Source organism: Dreissena polymorpha, chromosome 2 (assembly GCF_020536995.1).
Source record: "Dreissena polymorpha isolate Duluth1 chromosome 2, UMN_Dpol_1.0, whole genome shotgun sequence".
Classification (NCBI taxonomy): domain Eukaryota; kingdom Metazoa; phylum Mollusca; class Bivalvia; order Myida; family Dreissenidae; genus Dreissena; species Dreissena polymorpha.
In genome coordinates this window covers 279,944-294,410 of record NC_068356.1, presented here as the reverse complement: position 1 = coordinate 294,410, position 14,467 = coordinate 279,944, and the positions used below count along the sequence as shown (strand labels likewise).

Genomic DNA, 14,467 nt, shown 5'->3' with positions numbered 1-14,467 from the left:
GACGATGATCTGCGACAAAAACAGAGCAAGCAAGTGCGCTCGATAACCGAATGGTGTGCGTAACAATCCAATGTCTGAGCAAAGGTAGTCTTGTTCTAAAATATGAATACATTATATTGGGTTGTATAATGTTTTGCAACCTATCGGTAAAGCCTCACCTTCAATCTGCATTTAAGAGCCAAAATTGTACTCAAAATTCATACGGTACGTATCATCTCATATTCGTGTATGAATGCATGTTTTGACAGATAATACAGAAAAAAACGAATAAAAGAAGGCAACAATCTCATTAAGGCTATGTAAAGCTTGGATAACAATAAATTCGCGCTTCTGAAAATAATATCATCATATAACAATGTAACTGTATACTTGTATTTTGATATGAATAAAGTTATTTGAATGATAATAACGCGGTATATAAACACTGACATGACATGTTATGTATAGCTGATCTTCCAATATTCAGGCGCAATATTAGTTCCCCCTTGATCAAGCTAGCTGTTCAAATGAAATAAAAAAGTATGTATTGTTCAAGTAAACAGTACTATTAACGACTTTGTGCAATTATTCTATATGAATATTTTAAGGTATGTGCACCACAAATAGTCCGCCCGCTAAATACATTTTTTAATCACATACTGAACTCAAAGTCATTTCCCCGTGCTTGGGCCTCGAACATGATTATCCCAATTCATAAAAAAGGTGACCAATCCGACCCAAATAATTATAGGTGGATTACATTAACAAGCTGTTTTTCTAAATTGTTCACAATATTATTGAACGAGCGACTAAAATTATGGGCAGATGAACACTCGGTTTTAACGGAAGCTCAATTTGGATTTAAAAACAATTATGGCTGTATAGACCTAGTGTTTATTTTACACCCGTTGATACAGAGACAAATAAGTAATAAGAAAAAAATATTTTGCTGTTTTGTGGATTATCGTAAAGCATACTAATACATTTAGGAATCGACGGAAAATTACTATCCGTGCTGCGTTCTATGTATAGTGAAGTTAAAATTTGCGTAAAACATTTAGGAACATTGTCAATGTTTGTAATAGCAACATATTATGTCCTATCATTATTAAATTACTGTTCGGAAGTTTGGAGTTACGATCAAATTGAAACTTTAGAAAGAGTACATAAAATGTTTTGCAAATGGGTCCTTAATTAAAAACCCTCTACAAATACTCTTGCATTGTATTGCGAATTGGGTAGATTTCTATTGTATATCGAAAGATACATGAGAATACTTTTTAAAGATACACACGGTAATGCAAGAAAATTGTATTTTAAATACCGTTTTAAACGAACAATTAAATAACATAAATGTTAACAATTCTCTTTCAAACTGGGCATCTCAAGTGCGTCTGATACTTCAATCCTCGTGTTTACATGAAATATGGATATATCCGAACTCTGTTAGAATAGAAACATTCACCCCAAAGCTAAGAGCCCGACTTCGCGATATCTATATTAGCGATTGGCGATCAGGACTAGAAGACTCAACGTCTCTAGATGTATATAGAGAAATAAAACTTAATTTTGAAAAGTCAGCATATATAAGCCAGATGGAAAATCCAAAATACAGAAATGTATTGGCCAAATGATATTTATCATCCCACAAATTAAATCGGTCGTCATAATAAGGTGCGTAGACAAGATAGAAAATGCACTCTCTGCAGCCTTAATGCTATAAACGACGAGTTTCATTTTGTCCTAAAGTGCACCATATATATCTATATTCGGAAAGAATATATTTCAAAATATTTCTATACACACACGAGTATGCTTAAATATGTTCTACTAATGCAAAGCGAAAATAAAACTACTTTAAAAAAGTTAGCAACATACTGCCAAAAAGATTTCCAACTAAGAGAAACACTAATGTCTACAGTTTAAAATTATCAAATCGGTGACTTACACAGCACTCAAAGCTTTCATACACTTAAGACTTGTTGAATATTCATGTGTATGTATTTTTTTGCTGTTTGTCTTTCTATTTGCTTTTCAAATATGTAATGTATTGTATAATTGTTATGAAAGTAATTTTGACGCATACATATCTCTAGATTACGTTTGTGTATGTTTTGTGCTGTTTGTCCTTTTATTTGTTTTTTCAAATACTTAATGTATTGTTTATTTGTTACGAAAGTAATTTTGTCGCATACATACCCATATATCATGTTTGTGTATGTTTTGTGCTGTTTGTATTTTTATTTGTTTATCAAATATTTAATGTATTGTGTAACTGTTACGAAAGTAAATTTGTCGCATACATACCCCTGGGTCATCTATATTTTTTTCGCATAGATGGTCGACGCTGGGGTATGATGCAATTTACATTGACAAGTGTATATAGATGGAGATTTTACTTTTAGAACTTATAGATTGCCCTCTAAATGATGCGATTTTAATATTCACTAAGGAACCATATCCCTATAGACCTACTATAGTTTCGATTTTCGTATAGGTGGTCAGCAAATGGGAAAATACTAATAATAATACAATACTTAACTACAAGTAAGTGTAACACATTTTGAGGTATTATTTTCATTACAAACAGCTTTAAAGCTGTCAGCATTTCTATATTTATAAATTTCATTTGCCTAAGAATAAAAATAACATTCAAAGATAAAGTTGGATTTATGCGGCTGTATATTCCCATCATATGACTTCATATTAATGTATTTTTCTTTGTTAAAAAGACTCAGAGGTTTGAATGCATAAAAAATTAGTAATATCTTCCATATGAAATTTGAAATAAAAATTATATTCACTAGTGAAACTTGTTGCAGAATAATATAATGAGTGCTGCAATTATTAAACTACGTTTGAAATTATGTTATTAAATTCTAACGAAAACACGATAACATGTTTACTCCTTATATTGTAAATTGATCTTTTTTCGAAATGATCGATATATATATATATTTTATCGATATATTTTTTTGGTATTTACTTCATGCTGTTATTGTATACGATGGTAAATGACGATCATCACATCATCACATCATCACATCATCATCATCATCATCATCATCATCATCACATCATCATCATCATCATCATCATCATCATCATCATCATCATCATCTGCATCATCATCATCATCATCATCATCATCATCATCATCATCATCTTCATCATCATCATCATCATTATCATCGTCATCGTCATCATCATCATCATCATCATCTTTATCATCATCTTCATCATCTTCATCAACATCGTCATCATCATCATCATCATCATCATCATCATCATCATCTTCATCATCATCATCATCATCATCATCATCATCATCATCGTCATCGTCATCATCATCATCATCATCATCATCATCATCATCATCATCATCATCATCATCATCATCATCATCATCATCATCATCATCATCATCATCATCATCTGCATCTGCATCATCATCATCATCATCATCATCATCATCATCATCATCATCATCATCATCATCATCATCATCATCATCATCATCATCATCATCATCATCATCATCATCATCATCATCATCATCATCATCATCATCATCATCATCACCATCATCATCATCGTCATCATCATCATCATCATCATCATCAACAACATTTCCATCACCATCGCAATCATCATTAACATTGTTTTCATTAGTGAGAAGTATTGCATTTGATTGCCCAGCAGTTTTGAAACAATATGTATTCAACTCTCAAACCACATTCTTCCTGTCGGAATCAACACAATGGCATGTAGAATCATGCGCGGCATTTATATCTCCACTTAGCATACATGAGCGATACTATCACTGCTTCTTTTCATCTGTTAACAACTTAGAACAGAACTTTATCGGAATATAGCTCAACGTTAAACAGTTGACTTGCGTGTCTTGGAGAATGTTCAGCAGTGAAGCGCTTTGCTTTACGACAACCTTAATAGTTTTGAGTACCACATACAACGCAGGTAAGTTATAGTTGTAGTTTGACTTAATTGCATTGTCATTTTGTTTTATATTATGTGGCTTCATTTTGTTAATGTAAATCGGGAAATAATATTTAAAATCAAAATTATTACATTAATTAAATCACAGCTTAAACGGTCGCGGTATCGTTATTCGAAACTTTACCATTGCAAAAAAACATTGGCATACGACATGAATGGGCATAAGTTCCAAACAAAACAATTTTATACTTTGTTGATTGTACACAGTGCAAAGCGTATGATTTCATTAATCGTAGTCTATTATGGAAAAAACTATTAGATAAAGGCATTGGAGGTAGCATGTTTAAGGCTCTAATGTCTTTATACCAAAATGTATCATCGTGTGTAAGAATCAATGGTCACTACACTGACTGGTTTGATAATACATGTGGTCTTCGTAAGGGATGTTCGTTATCTCCGTTATTATTTAATATGATTATTGATGATTTAGTTGGGGCAATTAAAGCCACTGGTAAAGGAATTCAGATATATGATGATTTATTTTGTATTTTACTATATGCTGATGACATTGTTTTAATGGTTGAAAATGAATCAGACTTACAGTATATGCTTGATGTTTTATCAAATTGGTGTGAATCATTGTTAATCCACTTAAAAGCAACATTGTGCACTTTGAGACCACCGTTTCGATCGAGGACATTGCATGGTTTCACATGTTGTACTCATTCATTAAATGTTGTAAATTAATACACTTATCGCGGCATGCTTCTCCATGAGCAGTTGTATTATACGAAAACTGCAAAGTCTGTAGCTCAAAGTGCTGGCCGTGCACTTGGTTTGTTGATTGCAAAGTGTAAAAGCATGGGAAGTATGCCGTATAAGGTTTTCACCAAATTATTTGATAGCAAAATTTGGCCTATAATTTCATATGGCGCTTCAATTTGGGAAACAAGTCCCATTCGTGCATAAATGCAATACAAAATAGAGCAATGCGTTTTTATTTGGGTCTTGGTAAATATACACCAACAGCAGCATTGTTTGGTGAGCTTGGTTGGCAACCATCACATGTGAAACAATGGGTTTGTGTCGCTCGTCAGTGGCATAGTTTTCAAATAATGAATAATGATAGGCTGAATTATAAAGTGTTTGCATTTTGTATAAAAAAGGTAATGTTTGTAAAAATTGGCAGTTTAATTTTGTACAACAGATGCATTTATTAAATTTGTCGCATGTTTTAGAAACCAGCTCAGAATTATCAAGTAAAAGATTTTGTGAAATTGTTTCCGAGAAATGTATGCATATGTTCATTACCGATTGGAAAGACAAAGTATCAAGTCACACCGGCTTTACTAGGATATCTAGTAATAAGTAACGTACATATAAGTTATTTAAACATGAATTTGAAACAGAGAAATATGTATGTGTAGCAATGCCTTTTAAGCATAAAGCCGCATTGTCAAAATGCAAATGTGGCGTTGCCCCTCTTGGATTAGAGACAGGGAGATATGAGAACATTACATTAAATGAACGTATATGTCCTATTTGTAAATCAGGCGTTGAAACTGAAACACATGTTGTGACACAGTGTCCAGCCTATGAGGCATTAAGAACTGTTTTATATGATAAAGCTTTTCAAATTAATAAAGATTTTATTCACTTGTCAGATGAACAAAAATGTGTATTTGTTCTCTCCAACTTAGATTTAGCTAAGGCAACAGCCAAAACCTGTTATTATATACTTCAACTTAGATTTGAAATTTTATATAAGGCACACACTTCTTCTTAATTGCATAGCTCTATATGAATGTGTATATAATTCTAGTATGATTTTAAAAGGTAAGAAGGAGAGAGTTTGTTAACCAAGGTAACAGTCTAGTAATTATTGAATGATGGTCAGTTTTTTATGTTTAAGTTACCTTTTAATCTCGTTTAGTTTCTTTTATGACTATGTGTATGCTGAAAGAGAACCTAGGTATAACACTCCTCTCTTCGTTCTAACTCTTGAATGTATCATGATATTTTAAGAGAATACTTGTAGACTTCGTAACTGTTGGGTTGCATGCAGGGGATGTCACACATCACACTTTTTCATATGACAGGGCTAACCCAGGGTTTTTGCTGTGTTATTATAATTAAAGTAATAGTGCTGATAGATGTGTGAGGTCTTCCAGGTGTGGCACTTCAGTTAACATTTCAACCAGTTGGATATTATATGTTGGATTGATTTTATGCCTTATACAGCTTCTGTGATTACTATAATGACCAAATGAGAACATATTCCATGCACCCTTTATGTCATATGATCAAATCAACGGTTTTATCTAACTGTACATGTATAACACTAGTAATGTAATTATGAAAGTTAATTTGATGCTTTTATCATCTCTTGTAAATCCAATTATTGATTGGCAACACTTTTATGATGGTTTTACTTATGCGATTTGTATAATGTATAGTTTTGATGAGATGTAAGTAAATAAATAAATAATACGACATGAATGGGCATAAGTTCCAAACAAAACGATTTTATACTTTGTTGATTGTACACAGTGATATATCATTGGCAAAAACTGTATTTTTCAATTGTTGTGTATACCTAATCATCTACAGAATCCGAGACCCATACAGCGATAAGCCAGTTGGTTCGTGCGTTCTTTAATCCGTACGAGGTTTAAACATAATACCATGTTTTCTATAACATCAATTATGCTTCATACAAAGCTTTGATACTCACATAGAGGTTGTCTAAAAACATATCACATGAACTCAATTTTACATCGACAATGAACTACCTTTTATTTAGACAGAGTCAAAAGGTCCAACTTCTTGGCTACCTAAAATTTTTTTATTTAATCAAATTCAATTATGCTTTATTCAAACCTTTGATTACATGAATGTAATATATGAATACTCTCAACGCAGCTTAATTATTTAACAACAGTTTGATCTAGATGGTGACCTTTTTTTCTACTTATTCAGAGGAACAAAGTCTTGGTTAGACAAATAAAAGTGTTACGTCTTAAATCATTCCGCTTGCTACAAAGCTTCGATAGATACTTGAATTGATGTAATTTTTACAGACTCGCAACACATAAACGTCACTTTAAATCATTTTTATCTTGAATATGAAGTCCTTTTTTGACTTAGACTTATCATAATCAACATATGACCTAATTCTTAAAATGCTTGAAATAGGAGCATACGCGTTAATTGCTTCAGATAATGGCGCTTTTTAACGTTCTTGGTGTATTAACACTTTCTAAGTCGATCTCTAAGTATCGAAAGTATCAGGAAATAAATTGTCTTTAATGAGGTTAACATCTAAAATGTTTTTATTGTACTTATTTTTAGACCATAACGTGTATTATAACTATAAAGATATATATTCGAAATATTCACGCAATAAAGACTTCGCATGAACACAGTTAAAGGTAAAATATAATTCCGCATTGTTTAAATAGTATTTAAAATTAAACTAGCATTGTGTTATTGGTCATACGACTCAGCTCATTGCGTGTTCCTGTGCAATGATAGCGAAATGTTACAATTTGTAACTCTTTAAAATTAATGTGTTCACGAGAAGCATGAAGACGGATTCCAAAAATAGGAATCGACGAAAATATCGAGTTCTTATAAAGCATCGGCGTATCTTTGCAACTTCCAATGTGTTGAATAACGTTCTCTGTGTTATGATTTATTTAGTTTAGATGATTTCTAATTTTACTCCGGAAATGATAGCAATTTATTTAGTCTATTGTCGTGTTCGTGATTTCATATTAGATGAACTTACGTCTTTGTAATCAATTATAAACCATAACACGCTAAATAATATAGTATCCCATATTTTACATTGCTTACGTTAATAGAATTTAGTGTTCAGTGTTCGGAATATGTAATGTACCTAAATTAATGTTAATGTGAATAAATTAGGACAGCCACGCTGTGAGTAATAGGTTTTCATATTTATTATGTTAGCAATTTAACATTGCGATTGATTCTTCTTTGAACAGAAAACGGAACTAACTTTGACACTTCTACACGCAAGACAGTCATTTTCCCTTGAAATATATTTTTGGTATTGTTCTTTATTGTATTTATACAAATGTTGTCATAGTTTTGCTCAACTAAACAACATAATTGTTAACAATTGTGATATCGATATACAATAGAACTTAAAGCGAGATTATACGATTTTGTCAAATATTTATGAATGTATATAAAAAGTGTAAAAAAACAACTAATAATACATATATTTCAATATAAATTAAAATAAAAGTTAAAATAAACATGTGTCGAAAAATGCGAAATAAGCCAGATATTTAATTCTGAAATCGAAAATGTATGTACAGTCGAATTCGCCAGCATGTATATCATGCATGTACGATGTGAATCTAAATTAAGTTTAACGGTTTATTTAAAATTTCTGCAACGATATATATTCATACGAAACACGAACACTTACTCTGATCCTAATAAAAACACGAATGCTTCGGTTATTGTAGGAAAATATGTACGAAATATCTTTGTCACAATCGGCTCGGGGTGCTAATTTGTCTTTGCGGCATTTTATGAAATTCGTCTTTAATTTATAATTTTTCTTGCCTATTTTGTGTTATTGTAACATATTTTTTCAATATTTTACAATTTTACAAAATCGTATAATCTCGCGTTAAAACCTAATTTCACAGTCCTTTTACATGTAAAATAAAAAAAATTGAAACACTTCTGTAAAAAGAATAAGTTGAATCAACTTCAAATATATCATAACTCAGTGAATTTTTATATATTTACTTGTTTACTGTAAAGGCAAACACGTTTTTTTATTCCATTTTATATGCATAAATATAAAAAATGTAAACAGAAATAAGTCATTCTTTTTGACTGCACTTGCGTTATTTGATTATCAGTCATTTCAATAGGCTTTATGCATGCACAGTCTGTGAAAAATATAATGGTTCACAGAGCGACAATTTTGTAGCTGTGCAAAAACAATACATGCAATTTTTCGAAAGCGCATGGACTAGTGATTGTATTGTTCTTAGATGTGATTCTACTGAATTTATTCCGAAAATGTCCAGCGTTTTCCTTTCATAAGTAAATCTGGCGCTGGAGTTCCTAAATAATGTCAGAATGTATAAACTTTTAAAAGGTGTATTATATATGAAAGTCGATGGGGATTGAACAATTGAGTCAAGTGCAAGTGTCCGGGACATTATGTGTTTGTTTTCTACGTAAGAGTATCACTTACTTCACAATTATTTCAAACGGTAACCAAATAGTAAGTATCAAAAGTCTCAGTTCAATGAACAAGCCTGTAAAGCGCATAAATCAGTTGTAAAAATGAGCTTTTAAGATTATTAATGAACTGCAATTCTGCCATATCTTGACACCTTTGGCACTGCACCGGGCAATAGTAATTTTTCATCAATATGTAGAATGTTAAGTCGAATTTCTCCACCAATACGAATTTTTTTAAGAAACCCTGGTGGATATGTTACTCCGGGACATTGGTTGATTTTATTTTCGGTGCAAAAACTTTTACACTGGCATAACTTTAAACAAATTTGTAAATTAAGTGCTAAATAGGGGACACATCCCAGCATCGTTGACTTCAAATAGCCATATTTCAATAAATCCTGAATAATAAAAACCAGGATTTGTCTAACATACAAGATAATACATCATTTGCATATACCAAAAGATATTCTAATTCAAAAATGCCTTTAAACAATAATAAAACTGGATTTACTTACCGAAATTCAGCAAAATTTATAGGAAATTTTTCCAAGCACGTCCAACTTTTCACATCATATCGGGTTTCCAGGGGTGTTCATTGGACATAAAAAACGAAAAAGAACTACAGATTTTAAAATTTAAGTACTGTACCGATAATGTTTCCTTATTTTTAATTTTACAGTGATTGTCATGAAATTTCAAACAAAAGCCACAATTTTTTTTGCTAAAAGAAATATTGATTATCATGTTGGGACATGTGTGTAAATAAACTACCGCATATGCAAAAATGAACGCATGCATTAGAGATAAACACCTTTTTATCGCTATACTGTCCTTGAATTGTTTGTGATCAAAGAAACATTGACAAAATATACATTCACGAGCGAGTGTTAATAATATTACGACGTAATATCCTGCCGCAAATAAATCGTGCCAGTTATAATTTTAAAAGTACCATACGTATCAAATATATGCCGTTCATTTATCGTACACCATATATAACTGAGTCTGTTAGCTACATGATTATACAAGTATGTGTTGTGTTTGTTAAGTTAATTCTCTGACGAAAATAGTTTGTATGTTCTTAAACTGGCGTTCAAAGAGCTTTCTCGTAACGCAGAGGTCTGTTCAATATATTTTTAGGCGACCCGGGTTCTTTTCCACACCCGGCGCATGCAAATTAAGATGGTTGTAACCATTCCGGGCAGATGTATTTTCCTCTTGAAACTCATCAAATCTAGAATGTTCATTTGGTATTGGTGCAGAGATATATTTCGGGTCTTCACGTAATCCAGCTTTAGGCGTAGCAGTTCCGCATACACTTAGAAATACACGCACACAGGTACAACTATGCTAATTTGTAAAATAAAATGTGTATATGTGTTTTATTTTCAGTTTGGACAGAACCGATCATTGAACAGGGATTTGCGAGCAAGTCAGAACTGAAACTGTCTTGCAGCAGTAGTATACACAGTAGTAATGGATTTTGGAAATTTTACAGAAATAACAGTAATAACATTGAAAATATAGCAAAGATTATATACAGTGACAATAAATGCACAGTAAAATCGATTTACCCCATAGATTGTAGGTGTACCCAAGGGTATCTTGTCAACTGCATAGTGACTTATAGCACTGATGGGAACACAAGTGACGGATGGTATTGCTCGAAATATGCTGGTGAATCTACAAATTTTAGCGCGGAAATACGTTTTGCATCTCAAGGTAGGACAACAAACACAACAAACTGGTTTGCATGTACGCAATTCGTTCCAATAATAATTATGGTTCATACATTAATAACAACATAACGTAATGTAAAAAACACTACAATTTCGATTCAATGTCACATGTAAAATATACTTGTAAGAAGTGCTTTATAAAACGTTATGTGACAATACTGTAATATCTTAATTATTTACGCCGTTAACTTTGCATTTAGATATTAAATTATTATATTAATTTTAGTCCATAATTGACTGTATAATCAAATAAGTCTATAAGAGAAATTGATACTGTGTTGCATTGATATGCAGGTAGTGTAAATTAGTGTGTACCGTTTATTTATTTATGTTTTGTTTTGAGCAGTTATTGCGATAATGGCAACTGTTTATAATATCATTATATCTGTTGTAGTACGTAGCAATTCTACTACAATCTTGTCATGTGAAGTATTTCATTATGTAGAAGCAATACATGCGTGTTTAACTTGATTTTACGTATATAATTCGAAATACATTTTGTTTAATGCAAACTATGTGTTTGTTGAGAAGATATGAGTGAATGCACAAAAACAAAAGATCCAGAGAAATTCACTGAGGACGGAAAAGGATTGACTACAGTTGTGAAGAATATAAACAAAGAATCTATGACTTACACACACGCGGCAGGTAGGACATTAATTCGCATTATATCGAACAATTGTGATCAGTTGCATCACGTGTGTTTAAGTGAATATAATGCACATACATTGTAGAAAAGAAAACACATTGTATTTAAAGGGTCCTTTTCACAGATTTTGGCATGTTTTAAAGTGTGTCCAAAACAATAAACGCATATTTATTAAACCTACCCAAAACTTCTTATAACATCGAATGTTATCGATGGTGCCACCTCTGCATCATCTGCAAAAACGCTAATAATGTTTATGTTAGTTTTACATTATATGTGAATGATGCCATAAATTGTGTTTTCAAGATTTACTTTTCTAATTGAAAAAATTTCTTCTTCATTTTTACTTAATTTAATTTTGAAATATTCCCCATCCGCATCGTTGTTGTTAACGTCCGCCATTTGTGAGAATACAATATGAAAATCATTTGTAAAATACTCACCGATTGGTTAATGGCGAGTGGTAATGACTGCAAAAGCCAATGAAAATCGCTTACGCTTTACAAGTCGACTAAGCACAATGAAACAACCGTTATTATAAACAAATAACAACAACACTTTCAGCAATCTGAACACTTTTTTTCAAGTTTTGGATAAAATACCAGGTATTCGGGTGAAATTTAAATAAAAAACCCGAAAGTGACTTTTATATTTATTTGTATTTGTCGAAAAATAGGGTCGGTCGCTCCCGTAAAACAAGTAATAAAAACATGTTGGCCTAATTCGAAAATTTGCGAATATGAAACAACTTTTTTAAATTTTGTCAATTTACCAAAATGTGAAAAGGCCCCTTTTAACTCGTAATGTGCAATAGATTCTTACTCGATCCGTAACTTGTTTTCCATTTACCAAGAAGGAAAATAATTGTGGTATACATGTTTTGTGCTACAGAACATCGACAGAACCTATTGTTATGAAAGTGATATAGGAACTTTTAAAATACTGTTAAATAAAATACACTTTCTTTTACGCGCGTTCTAGCAAGCTTGGCCAACAAATAATGTTTACATTAGGCATTACGGTATAAACAAAATAGTAATACGAGTTTGATATCAAAGTTATTCATTAGGATAATTTGTTCTTACTATGGCATCTCATTTTCATTTATTAACACACTATTTGTAACGCATTTAAAATCATAATGACGTCTCATCGATTTATCACTCCATTTTGATAAACGCAGTCAACGTCATTTTTGACTTGTTTTGTTACTTTGACGTCACAAAAATGCTTGTGTTTATGTTTTGCGTGTAAAAAGGTGGAGTTTTGCGTGTAAAACGGTGAATAACATGAATATTCGTGGTAGAAGCGGACTTATTAAAGCCACAGAAATACTCAAAATCAACGAATATTTCGTAAAATATTTCGTGAAATAAAGTTAACCCTTAAAAAATAAGTTTTCCTTCTAGCGAAAAAAAACTGTAACGCTAGATGTGGTCTTTGGTAAAAATGCTCGTGTATATTTCGTGTGTGACAATATACTCCATGTAAATTTCTCGCGACGATATCCGAACATTTACGAGCGAACGCGATATTGGCTTCGGACAGCTCACGAGAACTACGTCGTGCTTCCTCGAGGTTTAATTCCTACGCAACGGACCTTATTACCGCAATATCAAATACTAAGCAGGATATAATTTTTTAAAATTAACCCGGTGCTCATTATTGTTCAGCTTTCGATATTGTCCATAATTATGGTCCAGTTAAAAAAAAACTGACAACAAAATAACTCATTCGAATTAAGTCTTGGCCTCAGTGATACTAGTATTATCGGTATACACACGGTAATTATAACATGCTGCACAGCTGACGTTCACGCGGAATTTAAACAATAATCATGACAAAGAAATGATGCAACCATTGTTTAAGTTATGCACGTCCATCAACAAAAAAATATACAAGTCGATCAAGAATATAATTCGATCTAGACAACAAGTAATAAGCTCTTCACTGATACCATAAGGCTGTCACGGTGACGTTTTGTTGCCGTTCTAAATGGAAATACAAACATGTTTGCTTTACACTCTACATAAACTATATAAATTGTATAAAATATAGAATCGACTTTCTAGACAAGGCCTTCAATTGCATCTTCACGAGGGCCAGGTTTAATATAGCAAGTAATACCTAATAATATTTAATTGTTTTATGTTTTTTTGTTGTTTTATTCATTGAAATATAAAACAGAGTATTATTGCAAAACAAATTTCGGCAATGACTTATAGAAAATCCTTAATTAAATTGTTTGGAAACCGACGTTTTAATCATTGTCTTACTTTTATGTTTTATTAGTCTTACACACCAGCTTCTATTAAACATTATTGGCGTTACTTTTAAATATGCGGTTGATATAAATAAGTACGCGATGCGAATTAATGTGTTATTACTATTTTTATTGTGTCATGAATATACTCCGAGTTTGTTTTAAATGAAGACAACCTCTTCGTAACAGAAAACCATAGCATTACTTTAGGACCATATGCAGAAATGAACGAGACGATAGCTATTGAAGGATCTTTTATTAAACATGACAGTAAGTGAACGGTAGAGTAATTTATAAAATTCCCAGATTTAAAATTGTATAAATATTTTTTGCCGATGTTAATCAAACGTACATAAATGTATTACATGAAGTACCAGGTCTTATCAAAATGAGAGGTAGTAAAAACAACACAATAAAGGTTGTTCATCACATCTACCATTGTTTTAGTTGTTGGAACTGATTTTGTTTTTGATTGAATATAACAGTTTTATAACTTCGTTTTTGTTTAATTATTTCAGATATAAGGTTAATTATTTTTGTCGCTGGGCCGTTCGTTGTCTTTGATATTGGACTGGTGGTCTTCGTGTATAGAAAGAAAATGTTATCGTATTTCAAACGTTATCCTGGTAGGTAAAACAGTTG

General features: G+C 31.8%; 1 long non-coding RNA gene across 1 annotated transcript; it reads left to right on the top strand.

Moving 5' to 3' along the window:
• Window positions 1–3,820: 3,820 nt before the first annotated feature.
• On the top strand, window positions 3,821–11,561 carry LOC127865561 (uncharacterized). Its single transcript, XR_008042684.1, has 3 exons — window positions 3,821–3,957; window positions 10,567–10,896; window positions 11,445–11,561. It is a non-coding gene; the product is annotated as an uncharacterized LOC127865561 (long non-coding RNA).
• Window positions 11,562–14,467: the final 2,906 nt, after the last annotated feature.